The sequence below is a fragment of the Phymastichus coffea genome, unplaced genomic scaffold (genome assembly GCF_024137745.1).
Source record: "Phymastichus coffea isolate CEN01 unplaced genomic scaffold, Cenicafe_Pcof_1.1 PCOF00001, whole genome shotgun sequence".
NCBI lineage: Eukaryota > Metazoa > Arthropoda > Insecta > Hymenoptera > Eulophidae > Phymastichus > Phymastichus coffea.
The window spans coordinates 1270511-1292914 of record NW_026706812.1 but is presented as its reverse complement, the minus strand read 5'-3'; positions in this window follow the sequence as shown (position 1 = coordinate 1292914).

The following is a 22404-nucleotide window of genomic DNA, read 5'->3' as shown; positions in this document are numbered from 1 at the left end:
TCGTCGAGTAGCTGCGAACACCAACATCGAGGAGAGACGACATCCACGAAGCTGCAACGATTCGGATGCCGCTGACACGTCCACCATCAATCTTGTAAGTCCCTATTTTTCATTCCCTTTTTCTCTCTCTCTCTTTTTCTTTGTCTCATTCCTGTTTTTTATAATATAAAGGACAAAATCATGTAAATGTAAAAAGATATGTTCTTATTATTATAAAATTTATAAATAATTGATACCATCATACTTATAAAACTATTATATGTAAATTTTATTAATTTATTAATATAATGGTATTAGTTATACATAAATTTTATAATAATAAGGGCATATATGTTCTTTACATTAAAAAAGGTTCTGTTCTTTTTCATTAAATAAGGAATGTGAGAGCATGTTAAAGCAAGTGAGTAAACTGACGAAAACCGAGATGTCAAATAGGCAGTCGAAAGTAAAAACAATGCAAAAGAAAACGAGATAAGGGAGTACAAGAGGGTAAAACTGAATTTGAAAGAGAATCATCTTAATATAATGACTAGATGTGCTTTTATTATTAAAAATATATATATTATTAAAAATTTATATATCTAATAATATTGTATTAATAAATTGATAAATTGATAACATTTTATATACATAATTTTTTAATTTATTAATGTAATATCTATTATTAATATATTGGTGGGTGCTCTATTGTGTGGATCACACCCACAGTAGAGAAACGCTAACTTCCGGCGTCCACGTCGCGCCCGCTGGATACATCAATATCGCGTCGATGTTCTCTGCAGCTGCGCTGTAATAGAGACGGTTATCGGAAGCACTGGCTACAGCCGCCGATAGTGGTAGGCAGTAAGGCTGTACACAACCACTCATCAAACAAAACCTACACATCTGATTGACTGTTCGAAAATTCTCTGGGAGCACGAATGAGGGGCCCTATAAACGGGTATTGCCTATGAATCAGATGGAACCCTATAAACGGGTATTTTTCCAAGCGGGTTACGAAAGAGGAGCCTCTATAAACGGGCATCTTCCGAATGGATGTGAAACCAGAGGAATCACGGATTAGTCGATCAAACACAAAGCTGAACTTCACCAGACGGTGGCGAGAGCAATCACGAGAGAGTTTACCCTAGATTGTATGTGTGCCGACTCTGGAGGGTACAATCGTAAAACCAGTCTTGTACTCCTGGGCCGCCAGTAGTTGGAGGGAATCGGACCCTGCTCAGTCAGCATGGGAGTCTCGCTCTACACAATGGTAAAGCACCTAATAAGCGCCAAATTTCGCTAACAATACTACAATGCAATGTGAACAAGAGTAGCGAAGCACACATGCTACTTCCTTAAATTACGACGGAGACGAACGCAGACGTGCTTGTTATAAGCGAACAATACAGAGACAGACCTGAGCCATCGTGGTTCGCTACCAAATCGAACACGACGGCGGTATGGGTACGCGGCAACGAAGCAATGCGAGTCATGGCATGCAGGTCTGGGGCGGACTATTTTTATGTTTGGGTGAAGGTGGGCACTCCCGTTATCGTCGGTATATACCTGTCACCGAACTGTTCCGGGGCTGGAGTATGCCCGGAAATACAATCGTGGGGGGCGATTTTAACGCGCGAGCGATTTTAACGTGCAGGCGATTGAGTGGAGTATATCCACGACAAACAGACGCGGACGACTGCTACTAGAGATGGCCGCGAGGCTGGAACTAGTAGTTATGAACGAGGGAAAGACGGTGACATTTAGACAACCGCGGTGGGGTCAATCTATAACAGCCGTGACCTTGGCCACAGACAGACTACTGACGCTAATAAGAGGATGGAAAGTGATCGAGGAATATACAGCCAGTAATCACCAGTACATCATCTTTGAAGTGACAGACGAAAATACGACTAGACGAAGAGGTAACGTGTTACCCTCTCTACGATGGGACACGAAACACCTGGACAGACAAGAACTCGACAGACTACTGCAAAACGCATTGCCTTTTATGGAAACCACTCGAAGTGGTACGGACCGTGACTCGGCGGAGAAGTTAGCTGAGGAGGCGGAAAAATATCTCTGTCACCTATGCGAAGCTACGATGTCGAAAAAACAATACAGACGCGACCGGCGACAGATGTACTGGTGGACGCAAGAAATTGCAGACATCAGACGCGAATATCACCGGCGACGTAGACAGGCACTAAGACCAACAAACATACATGACGAAGAAGCCTTAGAGGCATACAAGCTTGCCAGAAAAAGGCTGAGACAAGCTATAATGGACAGCAAATGACAATGCTGGACACGACTGACAGACGAGGTGAACTCGGACCCGTGAGGGATGGGTTGCAAAATCGTGATCCGGAAACTAGGCCTCCGAGCTCTACCGGAGACAAAAGACGCTAGGACAATGTAAAGATAGATGAGGGTCTTTTTCCAACGCATACTGACAGAATCGATGACATGGAGACGGACGAGGGAATGGAATGTCCTTGCTTCACAAATGAATCGATGGGGTGTGTTACCTCTGCGACTGTGAAGGGTAATTCTAGGTGACCTAGTAGCTACGGCCTAGTACACCTTCGCTATAGTTTACGCGGCAGTTCAGTGCTGCTGCTATCTGCAAACCTAAGGAGTTAAGGACCGTGCGCGAGACGCCAGTACCATATAAAGCTCGGAAAGTGAAAGATCCGATGGGTACAATCAGCCATCGCCTGGGATACTTTTCGATCGAGGTGCTTGCCACAGTACCTCCATCGCCCTGGGTCTGCGCATCCTTTGACCTGTTCGTAGGAAGCGTTAAGTAAACTACATCGTTACGCAGAGCTAGTGCTACTCCTGTGACATCATCAGTTTCCAAGGTCCTGGTGTCTAATGGGGCAGTAGGAACCTCATATACTTGCCCCTTCTTCGTTTTTTTCCTTCGAGCCTTCCGGACAGTCGCGCTTGGTGTAGCCGGGCCAGCTAGATCCTCAGCATAAGAGTTTCCCTGAAAGAGCGGGTGCCTGGTCCTTATTCTTGCTACTCTTAGGTATCCGTGCTCTATTAGAAAAACTGCTGAAATAGCTTCTCCCAATTTGCTTTGGGGCCCTTGTTTGGCTTCTCGACGAGAGAGGCCAAAGCTGGCTTGCGTTTATGCGTCTTCGCTTTAAGCTGCCAGGTAGCCTCTGGTAGCAAACATTTCTCCGCAGGTGGAGATGGCGTGTAGTTTTCTTCGGACTCCTCGTCCTCGGCCTCCTAAGCCTTTAAGCACCAGCTGCTGAAGATATCTGGGATTCCCTTACGGTATCTATATACTCTACAGCGAAACTTCGGGAACATGTTTTCGATGATGATCTCGATTTGGTCTGTTATCGCACAGGGGCGCTCAAACCGATTCAGAATGGTGTAAAGGGAGAAGATGTAGTCTCGTACGAGCTCCCCGAGCCCCTGGGTACGTCGGTGTGCCTCCACAACCGTGTTACTCTTGTTCCAACGCGACTTGACGTTTTCAATGCCGCTTTCTTGAAGTCTTGGTACGTGCACTATGTCGGCCTGAGTATGCAGTACCAAAATAAAGCCGGTTTTGCGAATAACAGATGCAGTGCCGACACACGGTCTACGCGTCGGTTCTCTTCAACCTGTTCTAGGAATTTCTCAATACTTGCGATGGCTTCTTCCAAGAACTTAAGTTTCCATTCTCGTATCGTTTTGCCTAAGTGTCTACCTCCGAAGCTTGTTCACACGGTATCCGAATAGCTATGCGTATTCGTCGTGTGGTCCGTTGTATCATCTACCGCGCCCGCCTGTGTGCCGCACGCTTACGAGAGCGATGGCTCTAGAGGTAAAACACCCCTCTCCTAGCTCGAGCATGCGGGGGATAGGTCAGAAGCGGGAGAGCTACTAGGTCTCTATGTTGCAGAAACCATATGCGAAGGCAAGGGGTGATGCGCCGGAGTGGACGGCTGTAGAGCCCGTAACACTCGCGGTTTCGTTGTCGAGTTAAAAAGTTGCGCATTAGGATTCCATCTTGAGCCTGGTTGCAGCACCGACAGATTTTCTATTTGGTCTAGGTCGTCTTTAATTAAATTGTACGTATCTTGGAACTGTACGGTTGGCGAGTCTCGGTTTGGGTTTGCACGGTTTTGCGTCTCTAATAGTAGCGTTTGCACACTCGCCACAACCATTTGCATTTGCGTATGCAAGTCTCGGTTAGTGTTTTTCAGTGCGTTTATTTCCGTATAAAATTTGCGATTTCATTCTCGAACCTTTTCGCTTCTTTCGCTAATTTATCACAAGATAATATTAAGTCTTGTTCTGCTTTTAAAACACATTGGAATTCGTCTGCAGCGAGTTTGGGAATTGATTGGACGATACCGTTCGGCAGACGCATTTTAATGAGAGGGACGTATCTTTGTGTGAATATCCTCGGGGTCGCGTAGCTTGACCATTTCGGTAATGTTTCTGTGTTACACACTGTTGAGAAGAGGTCCATCGTACAGGTTATCGTTATCGGTTGCGTGTACACATCGGTCATCGTTGTAATTGCTTCTATGTTCTTCGTCGTTATTTGCATTTGTACTCCTTGCGTTAGCGCATCTGTTGGATGTATGTTGAACTCGTTTATGACTAAACGGTCTACGGCATGAGTTGAATGTATATTGCTAGATAATGCTGAGTTTGTCTCTGCTTTTGTTGTAAGTGACATATCTGATGACTCTGTATTACACGTAGAGCTGGCCAATAGTTCTTCAATTTCTAAAGCATTATCGTTTTGATTTTCTTTCTTCATCGCATCCATAACTGAATTGATGTAGTTATTCTTTTGGTCAATAGGTATATGTGGCTTCGAATGAACGTAAAACATAGGTCATCTCTTCTACTGTGGGCTATATCATCTGGTTCTTTTGTTTTTATAAAACCTTCTGCCGAATAGTCTCCGTTTAGCCTATTGTATAAACGTGTCGTATGCACAAACAAAGATCCATACATACCGAAGTATGTAATTCGAGCTGGTCTAATACAACATTTAGTCTATCGCTCGGTAAGCCGCGTATCCAGTCGTATCTGTATCTATCAACATCGGCTCTGCAAATTTCTGATTTACTGTCCCATGTATTTGACAGTGTATGAATTAATATCTAGAAGAGAAGCGTTATCTAATAAGCAAATTTCTACTAACTCCCGCTTGAGAATTACGACAAATAGTAAAACGGCCGATAAACAATATTACATGTATAACTTCCACCAAAATGCGTAATCACTTTTATTTCAAATTAAGCAACCGCAAATATATATTAGTGTCGTTGTTTTTCCCGTGCTCTAGCGTGAGCGTCTTTGCTTACTCATTACGTCACTTAGTTTCTAAAATATAAAAATTTTCCTTTCGTTTCGCACTCGTATACAATATTTCGGTACGCAGACAGTCAATTCGTGGAATGTCAACAAACCGGCAAAAAACAGTTAACTTGACACCGTGTGAGTGAAGTCTTCTTGTTATGGTATGCGCTCAATCAACTCTGGAATGTCAACAAAGCCACCTTGCGCTAGTTTTTGAGTTGTCGGCGCGTGAACGAAAATAAAATTTTTCATTTTAAGCCACACATTCCTTTGTTGGACGCCAAATTATATAACGGGGATATAGCCCGGTTTAACCCGTGAGTATATAAAATAATGAATGGGAAATGGTCGAGAGAACGAAGTCTGAAATTCCTGGACGTAGTTCTTCTCACAGACCTGGTGTTCATCGGCGACAGAACGGCCGGATCAGCGCATATTCGTCGCATTGGCTAAGAAGCGCGAAAGTCGGTAATTCGAAGGCGGTTATCGGCGTGAGATGTAAATATATTAGAACATTTTTTAATTGAAAATAGTAGATAAGTAATGCTTGTCCTGAGATACAAAGGATGCCGCCAATGTATAAGGGATATCCGCGTTTTAAAGCGAGGTCTCTTTGAACGGCAGATCTCACAAGTGCCAACTGCTCCGCCTCAACGGGGTGACGCGGTGAACACCCAGAAGGGTGGCCAAAAGGCGGCTCTGGCTAAGCTTGCCAAGCAATAAAGGCCGTGGATAGCGACCACGATAAAAAATATCAAACTTGAACGTGATGAACCCCGTTTTGACCCAACGACAGAGTTTTGAAAGATCTGGCTTTGGGACGGAACGGGGTAAAAACAACCTTTCGAATGACGGATACCCACCAGCGTGAGCGGGTTTGACCGAAACGCAATGGGGAGACATGCCCCGGCACGTCGAAGCGATGGACCTGTGAGTCGTGGGAGAAATCCCTTAATACAGGAACGCAGGGTGGGATGTATTTTGAACGCGAGCCCAGGAGGGAAGGCTTAGTTGGTTGATCGTCTCAGGAATCTTCCTCTGGCTGTCCTGGCTGAGTCTCTCCTCTGACATCCCAATTTGGGTTGGCCTCTGCGGGGTAGTGGTACCAGGTCAAGCAAATCTCGTAAGATTTGTATGCTGCGTGCTTCCGACGCAGTAGACGTTGGGGCAACTAGAGTCCCGTCGCGCCCAAACCGAGGGTCAAGCCTTTAGTTCCGCTCTCCTTGAGCGTTGAACCGTGAAAAGATCGGTACTCCTTCCGAGGAGGTCGCCGCCTTAGATTAAAAAGGTTCCGACTCGCTGAGTCGCGCCAGGGATGTCGTAGCAAACTTGACTTCCGGATCCCCAAATATATTTGAAAGCGAAGGGGTGAAAGACAGTGGGCTATGCCAACCTATTGGCGCCCAGAGAGAAAGGGTGGTAATGTTTGAATACGCCACACCCCCCTCAAAGCGGAAAAGTATTGAACGACGACGCATAGACTAGCTGTATAAGGGATATGTGTATGTTCTGGAACACAAAGACGCTGCCCGATGAAGGTGTTGTGTATTCAAAATAGTTTGACATGTGTTTGACCTATTTATCCGCTGCTGGGCCATTCAACAGAGTGTATCCCCCCCCCCGCCCAACCCCACATGCACATCCACCCACCCACCCACAGAGGTTATTAAGGTAGGACGCTGTAGAAGTTCGTAGGGTGTTTGGTCAACTATATGATGCTCTCTCGCTCTCGCTCTCCTTCGATAGTAGGGCGCTAGTAAGCTTATGCTGGCTGAGTGTGGGCCCTCGGAGAGGGGGTAGTGTCTCCAGCTTGCTAAGCGCGTATACCGTAAAGTATGGATGCTGCTCTCTCTCTCTCTCTCTCTCTCTCTCTCTCTCTCTCTGTGCGGAGGTGTGCGGCTTTGCTCCGTCAACTGGCAGCTGGAATCGGCTACTCGTCTCACTCCTGTGGGTGTGTGTGTTTTGCGGACATTCCGGTCTCCCGCAGGCTCCACGTGCCGGAAGCGTTATCTGCTAGGTTCCATTGGAGGAACCAGGGAGCCCGTTATTTAAAGTGCTACCGGAGAGAGAGGTTAAGGAAGGCCGTGCGATTCTTGGCGAATTTTTGGCGCAAAAATTTCGCATCTTCGCGCCTGCGCCGATCGACCATAACAGCTCCACCTCGCTGATACCCGCCAAAATTTGAATCGCTCAAGCAACATGAGCGAATTCAAGTGTGTTGTCTGCGGGGAAACGTCGAACCGGAGGCTGAAAAATTGCACGGTGTGCCAGAAGCCACGGCACAGCAAGTGTTCTGGCAACAAAAAGGATGGCCCCTGTGACAACTGCCGAACTGACCCGTCGAAGCCAGCAACAACAACAGCAACGTCGAGCATCGCAGCGCGCAAATCGGCTACTCGAAAATCAGCGGATGGAAACATGAGTGCCGCGCCAATCCCATCGTCAGCGAAAAATCAGGTGAGCAAGTTGCGTGCAAACACCAACATGAGCGTACCAATCCATCGTCGCTCGTGCGCTCTATCTATGCCCTCACCTACGATGGGGCGTGGCCTATCGCCGAAACGAACACCTCGCCCGCCGAGTCGGCCGGCTGGCGATAAGCAGACGACAGTTCGGCTGGTTGCAGGTGAGAGGGCGCCTACCGAAATTCAAGGTGTGTCTGAACCTGTTGCCGCTATACAGGCGCCTGAATTTGACCAGAGTGTTAACGCGGAAGTGACAAACAAGAACGATGCGCACAAAAGTGTAGATGAGCACTTCCTAGGGACGCCGGAGCTGCCAAGTATTAATAATATACTGATTCCGGTAAGCACCCTGGAATTATTATTCCAGCGTTTCGATACCATCGAGCGACAAGTCGATGAAGTAAAGGCCCTTGTGAAGCGGCATCCGGAACTGGAAAATCCTTCTATGGTCACCACATTACCTGTGACTGAAAGAGAAATTACCGGTGAAGGGCGCATTGCAACACTAGAGGGCATGATCCGAGATCAGTCCTCGATGGTCAAAGACCTGCAAAAATTATGCGGTACTCTTCTGGAGAGCAACCGCTCTCTAGAAGAAAGATTAATACAAGCTTGTACCAGGTCTGGTGATGTCCGGTGTGCTTGCCGGGTCACCAACATAAAATGCAGCCCAAAGAACGTTAATCATGACAAGGCCAAAGCCAGCATTGACAAAGGGGTTATCAATGTAACACCCGCTTCAAGCTCCAGAGGTGCCGCTTTGAACCTGGAAGGGGACGCAGTGCGGTCTGGTGTGCTGGAGGGGGTTTCGTTACCACAAAGTGGAGGCGCTGAAGGCCATGAGGTCATAATACATGGCCTTCTGGACGAAGCGTCCAACGTTTCCCCTGATGACTTGCGTGGGCTGGCTCTTGCGGCCCTGAAGGTCGTTCTGCCTTCGGTGACGCCAGAGGGCGTGACGGGGGTTAGGGTCTCGCGGCCTCGTCGCCGGCCAGCTGAGGGCGCTGTGGGTGCGGGGGCGGTGAGTCAGGAGGGACAACGGAGAGCAGGGTCATCCCAGCCCTCCTGCATTGTAGGGGTTAGAGACGAGGGACTCTTGCGCGATATAATGAAGGCAAAGCGTGGCATGCTCCGTGCTTGCATTACGACTGAGGACCTAGACAAGGACCTTCTCGGGCCGGAGTTGTCTGCCAAGGTGCCACGGAGGAAATTATTTATTAATGAACTCCTGCCCCAAGCTCAATTTAAAACATTCCTGACCCTGAAGCCGGTAGCAAAGGGGCTTGGCTTCAAGTATGTGTGGCACAGTGGTGGGAGATTTCTGGTCCGACGAAGGACAGGAGAGAGGGCGTACGCGTTCGAGACGGCAGCCGATCTGCAAGCGATTAGGTCGGCGTGGGAGTCGACTGGCGGGTCACAGTCGCCAGCGGAGTTGAGCACCGACTCGAGGGGCGCTACGCTATCGGGAGGAGAGAGCATGCAGCGGATCAGAGAGGGCACTGATGTCAACTCGCCAATGACATGACTCGGGACGGTGAGCACCAGAGATGTTGCATGTCGCGGTGGTTTCCTCAGGGCTGGGTTTCTCAACATTAACTCGCTTAGAGCGCGTGTTGAGAGGCTTCGTCTGTTCCTGGCTGGGGATGCCATCTATCATGTTTTTGGGGTTGCTGAGACCTGGCTGGGACCTGTGGTTGAAGATCACATCATACGGGTTCCGGGGTACTCGGTGATAAGAAGCGATCGCAACATTAATGGGGGCGGTGTTGCCCTCTTCATACGTGAAGAATTTAAAATTACAAGGCTGGCTTCATCCGCCACCCAAGGGCCTGGCAAACCGGGAATACCAGAGTACCTGTTTTGCAGTATTGAGACGGGCAGTTCTCCTCCGGTGCTTATAGGCGTCATCTATCGTCCGCCTAAGGTGCCCTTGTAGCAGGGCTCGGATCTTTTTGAGGTGTTGAGGGATCTCTGTGGTGATTTCAGTCATAAAATCATCATGGGTGATCTCAATGCCGATATGAGTTCGGGCTCGGATGATGCTCTCTCTATCGCGCGTTTGGGTGGGGAGTTGTCGCTGAGTTTGGTTCGGCATGGCCCGACTCATCACGTGGGTGATTCCCACACATGGATTGATGTCATGCTGACCGACGCATGCGACACGATCACGGACCAGAAGAACGAATTGCTCCCCGAATTCGGTAAGCACGCGATTATTGAGGTCATGATTGACGTCCGTGTGCCTTCTCCTTTGGCGGGTAGCTTTACCTATCGCAGCTTTCGTGACATTCGCCCGGATATGCTTTTAGACTTCTTGACACGCTGCGATTGGGCATCTGTTGGTGCTGCTGAGTCGGATTTGGAGGGAGCGCTGGAATGCCTCAACCATAATTTAACTGAGGCCATAAATAAATTTGCACCTAAGAAGACAATATGCCTTAGGAAAAAGTATGCTCCTTGGTTTGGTCCAGAGCTGAGGAGGCTTGTCGACAGACGTGATGCCTCGCGGAGACGCTATAAGCGTACTGGGCGGGCGGATGTCTTAGAGGAGTCTCTTAGGCTTAGCAGGGAGGTCGAGGTTCGTTTGGAACAGGAGCGCCTTAATTTCCTTCAAAATCATCTGTCTAGCGCTCTTGATGAAGGTAAAAATATTTGGAAGGAAATGCGGAACCTCGGCCTCTTGCCAGGGGCGGGTGGGGATGGCCTTCATGGGTTTACCTTGGACGAGCTGAATGACCACTTCGCTGGGGTTTCGGCCTCGCCGCTTGAGGATATAGATAGTGGGATGATTGGAGTTGATGTCGCGGATAAGCGAGGTTTTACCTTCAAACCTGTTGGCATCGATGACGTCATCCTAGCTGTCTCCCATTTTACATCGCAGGCGAGCGGCGTGGACGGGATTCCCCATGGGGTGGTGGTGAAGGCTCTTCCAGTCATAGGTGAGCACCTGAGGTTAATATTCAATTCCTCATTTGCTAAGGGGGAGTTCCCGGGAGCCTGGAAGCGGGCGCAGCTGATTGCCTTGAGGAAGAACAACACCCCTTCCTCGGCCTCGGACTTTCGTCCGATAGCTTTGCTTTGCTTTCTTTCAAAGGTTCTCGAGAAGCTTGCCCATGACCAGATCACGGAGTATCTGAATAGAGAAAATCTTTTTGATCCCCTCCAGGCCGGCTTTAGGCGGGGCCACAGTACTCAGACAGCGTTATTAAAGTTGACGGATGACATACGAATGGGCGTTGACAAAAGGATGATGATGCTCTTGCTGTTATTCGATTTCAGCAAGGCGTTCGACACCATATCACCCTCGAGACTTTTGCGCGAGCTCCGTGCTCTTGGTTTTTCTGGTTCTGCTCTCCAGTGGCTGGGGTCCTACCTCGGTGGTCGTTCGCAAAGGGTTACCGCTGGGGGTGGGGGCTCGGAGTGGCGGGAGACGAATCTGGGGGTTCCACAGGGCTCGGTGCTGGGACCGCTCTTGTTTTGCCTATATGTTGGCGATCTGAAAGATGTGCTCCGTGGACATGAGGTTTCATACCTTTTCTATGCGGATGACTTGCAGATTTATCTGCATATACATAAAAATGAATTGACAAAGGGCATCCGAATGTTGACGGAGGCTGCGAGATTGGTGGCGAACTGGGCCCGGGATTCGGATCTGCGCCTGAACGCGGGCAAGACCAAAGCTATCATGTTTGGTACTAACAAGCATGTCAATGACATATGCGCTGAGGTCTTGCCTGGTGTTGAGGTGCAAGAGGGAGTATTTATTCCCTTTAGTAATGAAGTGACCAGTCTCGGGGTCGTTCTCGATAGCAAGCTGTCGTGGAGATCGCATATTGACCGGGTTGCGGCGAAGGTTTGGAGAGCTCTGTACCGCCTGCGTTTTGTTAGGCCGTGTACTACGGAGCTGCTCCGGCGCAGACTGGTGGAGTCCATGGTCCAGCCTCACCTGGACTACTGCACCGTGGTGTGTCTGGGGGCCTCGGCGGAGCAGAGGGAGCGGCTGCAGAGACTGAGCAACGCGTGCGTAAGATACATCTATGGTATCCCGCGTGATGTCTCGGTCTCTCCATATAGGTCGCGGTTAGGTTGGCTTCGCGTGGACGTACGCAGGGAATATTTCATGTCCCTGCTAATGTACAGGTGCTTGACCATGCGCGAGCCTGGCTACCTGGCTGAGCTCTTCATAGGGCACAAGTCAAGGTATCCGGGTAGGGCGGGGCAGGCTGAGCTTAGAGTTGCTAAGGTTAGAACGGAGACGGCTCGCAGGTCTTTCCAGGTGATGGGTGCCCATCTCTGGAACACTCTTCCATCTGACCTGCGGCACGCGCCGTCGCTTAGCAGCTTTAAGAGGGGGGCGCGCGGATACTTTGCGTCATTGAGGGCGTAGGGTGGTACCTCTGGAGTATTTTTATTTGTATTAGATTACTGTATAAATGTTTGTACAGTTATTTATTTTCGTGTTGTAGTGAATTATATTTATTTATTTATTTTTTGTGCTGTTTTGTGTCTGTATGACGAAAACTAGCCTAAACTTTTGACTGCATTACTAGTTATAAGTAAGCTAGACTGTAGTGATAAGAATTATTGTTTCCTCTGGAATATCGAACTGTGAACTAGTCAAATCCTAGTCTATTTATTTTAATGTAATAACCACAATCATAATTTTATTTATTGACTGAGGAACTAAAATTGTAATCGAACTGTGATGAAATGTGATGCCGGTACGGCATAATGTAAACTAAAGCTGTGACAATTACTGTATATATTTATATATTATTGTATTCTATGTTTTGCCATCACGGTGAATAAATTTTTATCTATCTATCTATCTATCTCTCTCTCTCTATCTCTCTCTCTCTCTCTCTATCTCTCTCTCTCTCGTAGCATTTCTAGTTTGAGGTACGCTGGATAAGCTATACAGGGTGTCCCATTTTAAAGGAACCACCCCGAAATTTTCGACGGTTGGCGTTATACAAAATAATTGTTCAAACAATAGTTATTTGGGACAATGGGGGCAACCTTTCTGTGAAATCCGATTTCACCTTGAGATTTATTATCAAGGTCATTTGAAGGTCAAAGTCACTTTTTGAATAGGAACCCATATTTTTGATCCCGGATTCGGAAAGAGCGGAAAATTCTACGTTCAGATAACGTATTATGTGTTAGGTGCGGTTAACCCCCCCCCCCCTCGCCTAAGGTCATGTCGGGGTCAAACTTATGATTTTCTTCATCTATGCACAGGGATGATCGGGCAAGGGTAAGGTTAATTGTAATAACCCAATAACTCGATGATACCAATAACCCCAATAACCCAATAACCAAGAGATATTTTGAATAAGGACCCCCATTTTTTATCCCGGATTCGAAAAGAGCGGGAAATTCTACGTTTAGATAAAGTATTATGTTGGGGGAGCGGTTCACCCGCCCATCCCACCAGGGCAAGGGTGAGGTTAATAAGGTATTGATTACCCAGCCAGTGAAGGCAAGGTATTGATTACCCAGCCAGTGAAGGCAAGGTATTGATTACCCAGCCAATGAAGGCAAGGTATTGATTACCCAGCTAGTGAAGGCAAGGTGGGAATGCTCAGCCGATCAAGACAAGACGTTGACTACAGATAGAGTTATGGTCAAGATTGTAACCCAAACATTTATCTCATAAGATGTTCAAAAATACCCCCGTTCAAATTTATGCAGTGTTGACTTCTACGTTCACAATTCTCAACTGTGGACATCAAAACGTGACGCGGAATAGCTCTGCAAGCTTGTATGATGCGTTGCATCATATCTTGCCGTGTCGTTGGTTGCTGTGCATAAACAACATTTTTTAAATAGCCCCATAAAAAGAAATCTGGACTTGTCAGATCTGGTGATCTCGGCCATCACTCAGCAATATCACTACCAATGCCTATCCATCGTCTTCGGTATCGTTAGTTCAAGAAGAGACGAACCATTAGTGAGCGATAACACGGTGCACCATGCTGTTCAAGCCATAATCGTCTTCTGGTTTCCAAGTCCACATCTTCCAATAATTCTGGTAATTCATTCTGCAGGAAATCAAGATATGCTGCGCCGTTGACATCCCCGTCGAAAAAATAAGGTCCTATCAGATAACCATTTATACCGCACCAAACTACGAGGCTCCATCTATGTTGATTATAAACATGACGTACCCAATGAGGGTTCTGGATAGATCAATAATAACTATTATGGCGATTGAGTTGCCCATTACCATGAAATGTAGCTTCGTCCGAAAACATGACGTATCTGAAAAATTCAGGATCTTCACGAATCCTTGCTTGTGCCCAATTGCAGAATTCGAGTCTGCGGTGAAGATCATCTGGCATCAAAGCTTATCTGGAATCAAAGTTATGTGATACGGATGAAATCTATACAGCCGCAAAAATCTAGCGGCTATTAATCTTGGGATTCCAGTACGTCTCTGAATTTCACGCAACAAGATATGATGATCCAAATCAACCATTGCTAAAACGACGAGTATTCGTGGATCATCGTTGTTCGGCATCATAATGCGACGACGATTTCTTCGGGGTCGACGTTTCTCTCTTTGCTCGATGATTCGGATTCTCACGTGGTTCGGGTAGTGAAGCCTCCCTGGGTAATTTTGTCGGTAATATCTTGCCGCAGCACGATATCGGCCTTGACATGCCCCGAGAGACAACAGAATATCAACAATTTCGTTTCTCGAATAATCCGGCATATTCCCTCTTTTGAAGTCGACTAAGAAAATTACACTTGAACTATCCTGAGAAGGACTGTTCGCGAATCACTATTGTCATAAACAATACTAAAAAAGTGTTATTAAACAATTTAGTTGAAATTTTGTAGGCTTGTCCGGAATCACACCAGAAAAATGAATGGAAATAACATGTTATCCCACAAAATGGAAAATGACACTTTTCATGAAGGCTTTGAATACATGAAGTCGACTTTGAAAATCAACCTGAAGTTTAAGTTCAAGGTCACTGTTGTTTGACCCTACAATTTTTTTGGGATATTGGGATTATTGAATTATATTGGGGTTATCGGGTTATTGGATTATTGGGTTATTAGGGTTATCGAATTATTGGATTATTACAATTAACCTTACTCTTGCCCGATCATCCCTGTGCATAGATGAAGAAAATCATAAATTTGACCCCTACATAACCTTAGGCGAGGGGGGGGGGGTTAACCGCACCCCACACATAATACGTTATCTAAACGTAGAATTTTCCGCTCTTTCCGAATCTGGGATCAAAAATATGGGTTCCTATTCAAAAAATGACTTTGACCTTCAAATGACCTTGATAATAAATCTCAAGGTCAAATCGGATTTCACAGAAAGGTTGCCCCCATTGTCCCAAACAACTGTTGTCTGAACAATTTTTTTGTATAACGCCAACCGTCGAAAATTTCGGGGTGGTTCCTTTAAAATGGGACACCCTGTATGTTGCCTAGATGCATTCCTAATAATGTAGGTGTTGAGCATTTGTAACGTTTCATCTATGATTTCAAATTAAATGAAACCTTTATCCCATTCTTTCGTATAACTACCCCCTCTTCAGCCTACACCGCCGAAACCGCTGCTTTCAGCGCCACTATAGTGCTTAAAAGCCGTGCTCGACTGGAAAAGAGCGCAGTCTTTCGAAACAACACGCTTCACTAGCTTTTTTAGCAGTGACAACCCATAGTAATAGTAGTAGTAGTAGCAGTTATCCTACGCGCATATCCATTGCAATGGCTTCTATTTCTTATTTTGAAAATTATGATGAATAAAGTATGATATTTATGGTAAACCTATTAGAATTCAGACGCTAATAAGGATGATTTTATTAAATAGAAAAATATTATGATTACTGCTTTGAATTCTCTTGAAGAATATATGTTACAGCCTAACTTAAGTAGAGCAACACGACAGAGATGTCAAACTTGCACTTCTCATTTGAATACAATTGAAATCCATTTGAATAATTCCATAAAAGTCAGCGGAAATGTTAACCCATTACGAGTCACTCTAAACCAAATTGAAGGAGATGGTTAGTTGGCATGAAATAAATTCTGCATTTGAAAAATGTATCATTACTGCATTCATAGCTAATCAAGAACATACAGAAATAAAGTCATTCTTAAAAGCAGCAAATAAACTATAACAATTACAAATACCAAAATATCTTTCAATTCATAATGCTCTAAATATAAATATAGAAATGTCAGCTCAATTTACCGTAATAAAAGATAATGTAGAGGACATTCAAGTAAAGTATTTCAACACCGAAAATGTTTCTATTTATAGAACGACAGATCTTAAATTATGGTTTACAGAAAATATTGAAAATGTTATACTTAAAAATTTAGAAGTATTTCAAGAAAAAGATTCCGTTTGGACGTCAAAAACTATCATCATTATTACTGATAATATAAATAAATTTAATCCTTTCAAACCTGGCTCATATATTCAACTACCAAAACAAATAGCAGATAAAAAAGCAATTATTAATGTTCAAAATACAGATAATGAATGTTTTAAATGGGCTGTGCTTGCCTGTCTTCATCCAGCAAGATTTCATAGCGAAAGAGTTCAAAATTTTATGCATTTTGCGAATGAATTGAAATTCGATTATATAAACTTTCCTGTTGAGGTAAAGAATATTCCTAAATTTGAAAAATTAAATAGTATTTCAATAAATCTATACATATGTAATAGAGTCGGCCTGCAATGCCGATAAATTCACCATTATTACCAATTATTTATAGAGGGGGAAGGCAAGGGAGGCGGTGTATCGCTCCAAGCAAAGCAGAAAGGAGAACTGCAGGCAAAATAATTTCACACACTCAATTTCGTTGATAAAGCATTTATTACAAACGCACTACCTCGAGTGCGACGAGAGTACAAACCACTTATTACTAATAACACGCAGACTTACTCTAAACGAGATGACCGGCACGTTAGCGCCATGTCACCTCGTTAACCGGCTCAAACGGCAACTTATATTAAACACTGCCGAAAATTACGCCGGCTCGGGGAAGCCTGGTGTAGCAACGCGAACCGTGAAAATCGCCAAGGAAAAGGAGAGATATAAAGAGAGAGAGGAATAGATGACCTGACCGATATCGGCGGACGTCGCGTCGTCCACTGCAGACAACTCGGTCGACGAATAACTCCTTCTATGGCTTTAGCTATCCGTGTTGGATTACCGGCGCGTTCGAATCAAAATTAAAACATAAATACCGACACCGGATAAAGGGGAGACGAAATAATAAAATCCTCTCTTATTGATATCTAACCACTTTATTGGACGAAACTATTCCTGTACAAGGGACGATTTGACGAGAGTCTGAACGCACGCTGTATCGACACAATAATTTGAATGGGGAGAGAGAGAGTAGATTTCGCGGACGTCGCGGACTAGTCGCACGCACGCTACCTAAAAACTCACCGCGCACGCTGCGCGGGATCGCACGCAAAACGTATTACAAAGTGCAGCGCACTTACCGCTGATCTGATGAGGATACGGTGGCCAACCGTATCCACTTACGCAGACGACGAACTGCCTTTGCAACCGCCCTTCGCTGGTGTTGTTGCGTTGCGCAGTGGGTGCAACTGAGGTTGTGGTTGCTGCTGCTGATGCTGCACACGTTATGCAGTGTGCGCACTCGTCACTCCGCTCGTAGCACGAGGTATCTATCAAATATCCCAATTGGTCACTTAGCACGGCTTTACACGTTGTTAGACTCAAGGAGGAAAAACTACGATGTCGCCAAACTGAAGAACACAGTCGTACTGGCTCGCTACCTCTCCCCTCCCGGTCATTGCCCCTAACGCGCCATCTCTCTCTCTCTAACCTAAGCCGATCACGGCTATTACACTTAACCACGCTCGACAGTCTACGCGAGGCCTAACGATTTTCGAAAATCGTTGCATACGATAGGTCCCTTGTATAAATATTTCCACTCAATAATAATAATATATAACCTTACACAAATCTTTGAAAAATGTTAAAAAATTATTCAATTTTTTTCATTAATTTGTTTATTTTTTCGAACCAATAACTTTTTTTTGAGCTTTCAGGCCAATAAATATTGATATTTTTGTATCTAAATATCTTCTATTACAAGACTTATGAATAACTTTTAACTTCAAACATTTTTTTGACGAAGCACTGAAATCATTTGTACCGAGGGTTTAAAATTTTTTCATTTTTTAGTGGTACAATGTTGCACACATTAATTGATTTGTTAATGAAATCGAATTATTATTTAACTAAACCTAATTATTTTATTTAAATTATATGCCCAATACCAAAAATCGTATTGGGAAATCTCGTATTTAATTAAAATAAGTAATATCACTTACTTTTCATAATAAATGCAGAAAAGTACAGGGGCGGAATTCTGAATTGTCTTGTCTTGTGTTGTTTTCTGTTGTCTTATTGTGTCGTCTGAATACTCTGAAATTTGGGAGGGTAATTCAAAATTATTTTTCAGATTTTTGATTATTTGAATAAATGTGTAATAATAATCAATTCGGAAGTCATAGAATTAATTTATACAAGGCTAAAGTTGCAATGTAATGAAATTCTGAGTAATTCAGGCCGAATAAAAATAAGTAATGCGGCATTTTTTACTTCCCTCTTTATCGACAACTTTAGCCTTGTATAAATTAATTCTATGACTTCCGAATTGATTATTATTACTCATTTATTCAAATAAACAAAAATCTGAAAAATAATTTTGAATTACCCTCCCAAATTTCAGAGTATTCAGACGACACAATAAGACAACAGAAAACAACACAAGACAAGACAATTCAGAATTCCGCCCCAGTGGTTGACTATTACGACTATTGAAGTATATTTACACATAATCATCCAATTTGTCTCTGCTTCATTTCACTTACATCTCTTCTGTTCAGTTTCACTTGAAGAAATTTATACTTGACTTACAACTATTCTGTTTTATTTGGATTGAGGGTCATTTGGGTTAATAATGAATCGTTTGATGTTATTATTGTAAGCAAACAGATTTACATTATTGTCGATGACCATGATCAAAAAGATCATGAAGATCAGATTGGGGATCCAATAATCCAATATACTTTACCGAAATTCTAATGACGGATTCGGATTCCTCGTTCTAAATACTACAAAAATACGTTACGTCATTGTCAAAAAATTGAATATTTGAAGTGAAGAAATAGAAAAAACTGCAATTTTTCTGAAAAAGTATAAATTTGACCTTGAATTTAAGGGGAAAGGGTCAAATGATTAATTCCGAGATAGTTTTCTTCTATTGTACATTAGTTAAGCTATAAAATCCCGTAGAGTTTGTCTCGCTATCTATATTCCTTCATGAGATATCCGTTTTTGAACAAAATTTTTTTAAAAAGTCCCACTGTGCGGCCCTAATTACTTCAGAGCTCGCGCCTAACTCCCCTTCTTCTCCGTTAATTTCTAAGCCTCGCGCCGCCGCGCTTCCACTTCTCTCGCCGTCAAAATCAGTCAAAATCGCTTTCTCTCTCTCTCTCTCTCTCTCTCTCTCTCTCTCTCTCTCTCTCGGTTTTCTCGCTCTCAGTACAAGTATGTAGTCAGACACAAGTATATAGTCGCTATATAGCGTACACTTGGTCGCTGCGTTCACGCGAGGAGAGTGCTGCACACAGGGCCAGCGGGCATCGCCATAGCCCTGTCACAAAGAGAACATGTCGCTGGTTTTAGAAGAAATAGAAAAATTAAAAAGTAATGATAATAATCGTTCGTGCATTAACGAAACAATAATTGAAACGTTTGAGCAGCCGGCGTTTACTTGCGCAACGTTTGACGAGAGCTACAAGTATCGTCCGATTAAATATTTCAACGGCTTTAAGTGTTATTTGCAAGCTAGCAATTATAGCATAGCTCAACTAGTATGTTTATTGTCACAATCAATGACGGGCATAAATTCTTTGTGGTACGATCTTGTGCAGAGCGAAATAAAAAGCTTTGATGATTTCGAGAAATTGTTTAAATATAAACTTTGGAACGCAGAGATATGTAAAAACATCACGAGAGAAATTGAATTCGGAAAGTATTTCTCTAACTGAAAGCTAACGCAATACAATTATAAACTCAGAAAAATTAATCTAGCGTACGATATAAATAAAAAAATTAGAGGAGCAAGAACTCATCAATAAATTATCGAGGCATTTTGATTGACTTCTGCAAGACATACGTCTCCTGGTACAAGCTCACCACGTTAAAAAAATTTCTGAATTTATCAATATTTTGTCTTCGCTTGATAATAACGATTATGTCAGCTCATGAAATGTGCCAAAACCAATGGCGCGGAGCCTATGTTAATATTATTACGGTTAAAACAGCTAAACAAACGACGAAAAGATATAACGATAAATTCAACAAAACGAGAAACGTAACAAAGTCAAATACTAGTACGCTAGTCGAATACTCCGAGTACATTAACGGGAAACGAATAGCTGTTGCCTCTCTAAAATCGGATAACTCAAAACAATAGGTAGCAACAATAAAAAATAAAAATAATAAAAAATGATATTAACAATTTTTTGTGATTCTCCTGATAAAATAAATGGCGATTTATTAAATAATGATGTCGATTCAATAGTTAAGAAATGCCCCGAGATTAACTTACTGTTAGGAAATGTACCTGTGAAAGCTCTGCTTGATTCTCAAGGCGAAATTCCGCGATCTCGGAGGAATTCTATAATCAAAACTTGAGCACTTTTAAAGAAAAATCTACGCTTCCGATTAGTCGGCATATTATTACAGTTGCAACAGGTCAAAAAACCGTTAGATTAAAAAAACAGATTTATTTAACTGTAAAATGGGGAAACTCGCTCGTTGATATTATCTTTTTAATTGTTCCAAAACTATAAAAGAATGCATAATCGGATATGATACGATGAAAAATGTGAAGCTAAGCCCTGACACGTCTAAGAAACTAATTATCATTAAATTAGATAATCAATTAGTAACCCTACGTTACAACGAAACTTATATCGACGGAAAAACGTTCGAAAGCCTAGCGATTCCGTATAATACTGACATCGGTTTTGATGAACTACCCTGTTTTACTGACGTATCCCAATATACATCAGTCGGTGGAATCGCGAAAGATGATACTGCGGAACTAACTCGAGAGGAGATCAGTAAAAAAATCGGAGAATGTTTAAATCTAACCTCTACTCAAAAAAATAAGATTGCAGCTCTCGTGTATGAATTCCGAGATGTATTCCGAAAGAAACTGAGGCTGTTGAGAGTCTAAAATATATTAGTATTAAAGGACAACGAGTCCCACTTCTCGAAGCAGTATCCTATTTCACTTAATTATTGTGAAAATGTTCGAAGTGCTATTAAGGATATATTGAATGATCGTGTCATACAGAGATAAAATAGTAACTATATTAATGCAATTGTGAGAAGCGTTAAAAAGATGGATCGGTTCGATTTTGCCTTGATGCTCGTAAACTTAATAAAAAATTAATACAAGATTATGAAGTTCCACTGCACATGGATGATATTTTCTAGCAATGTTTTGGTGTCAAATTTATTTCTACTCGTAGTTTCGATCTGACCGGTAGTTTTGGCAAATTCCGTTAGAAGAGAACAGTAAAACATACACTGCGTTCATAACTGAATGAAACACATACGAATTTAACGTCGTACCTTTTGGTACCTGCACGAGCACTGCAGCGCTAGTCAGGGCATTAAATTTATCGATAGGTGACTTAAAAGAATTCATTATTCCTTTCATTATTGATATTTTGTGTATTTCGAAGACTTTTAATGAACATCTTCGTACACTTTTTACCTGTTGTCGCCGAGATAATTAGATGCTTAAATTTTCAAAATCGAAGTTAATTCAAGAAGAGTTTGAATTCCTAGGCCACGTACTCCATCGAGAATTAAAGCGCAGACAAATAAACTGGAGATCATTCAAAACTATAAAACTCCAAAAAACTTGAAAAGCTTACAAAGCTTTCTCGGTTTTCTGAATTTTTACACTAAATTCGCTAAAAATTACGCTGAAATATGTGTCCTTTGATGAATTAATTACAACAAAGCAAAGGCTAACAGTGGCTACCTGAGCATCAGGAAGCTTTTGGAAATGAGAAGAAAATTTTTATTGAAACTATTACGTTGCGATATCCTGATCTAAGTAAACCATACATTTTGACTACTGATGCCAAGTTATTATAAACATACGATAGTTTCCGCTTTGTCTCAATTAAATGAGAATGGCGAAGAAGAAGTAATTACTTTTGTATCGAGAACTTTGAAAGGATCCGAGCTTAATTATATTACAACTGAAAAAAAACTATCAGCTATCGTATGGTCATGTATAAAACTCGAAACATATTTAGGAGGTGCGATAAAAAATAGTATACGAACCGATCATGAGACTTAAATTTCTCACAACTTGCAAGTTCACCAACGCGCGACTAGTACGTTAGTGCCTATTCTTGCAAGAATACAAGTTGACATGCGAATACTTGTCCGGAAAAAAGAACAAAGCGGCAGATTTTATGTCAAGATGATTGTGAAAATGAATTACTGATTGTGAAAATAAAAACGTCAAGGTAATCAAGATCGCGGCCTTAATGAAGGAGACATCGCGAACCTTA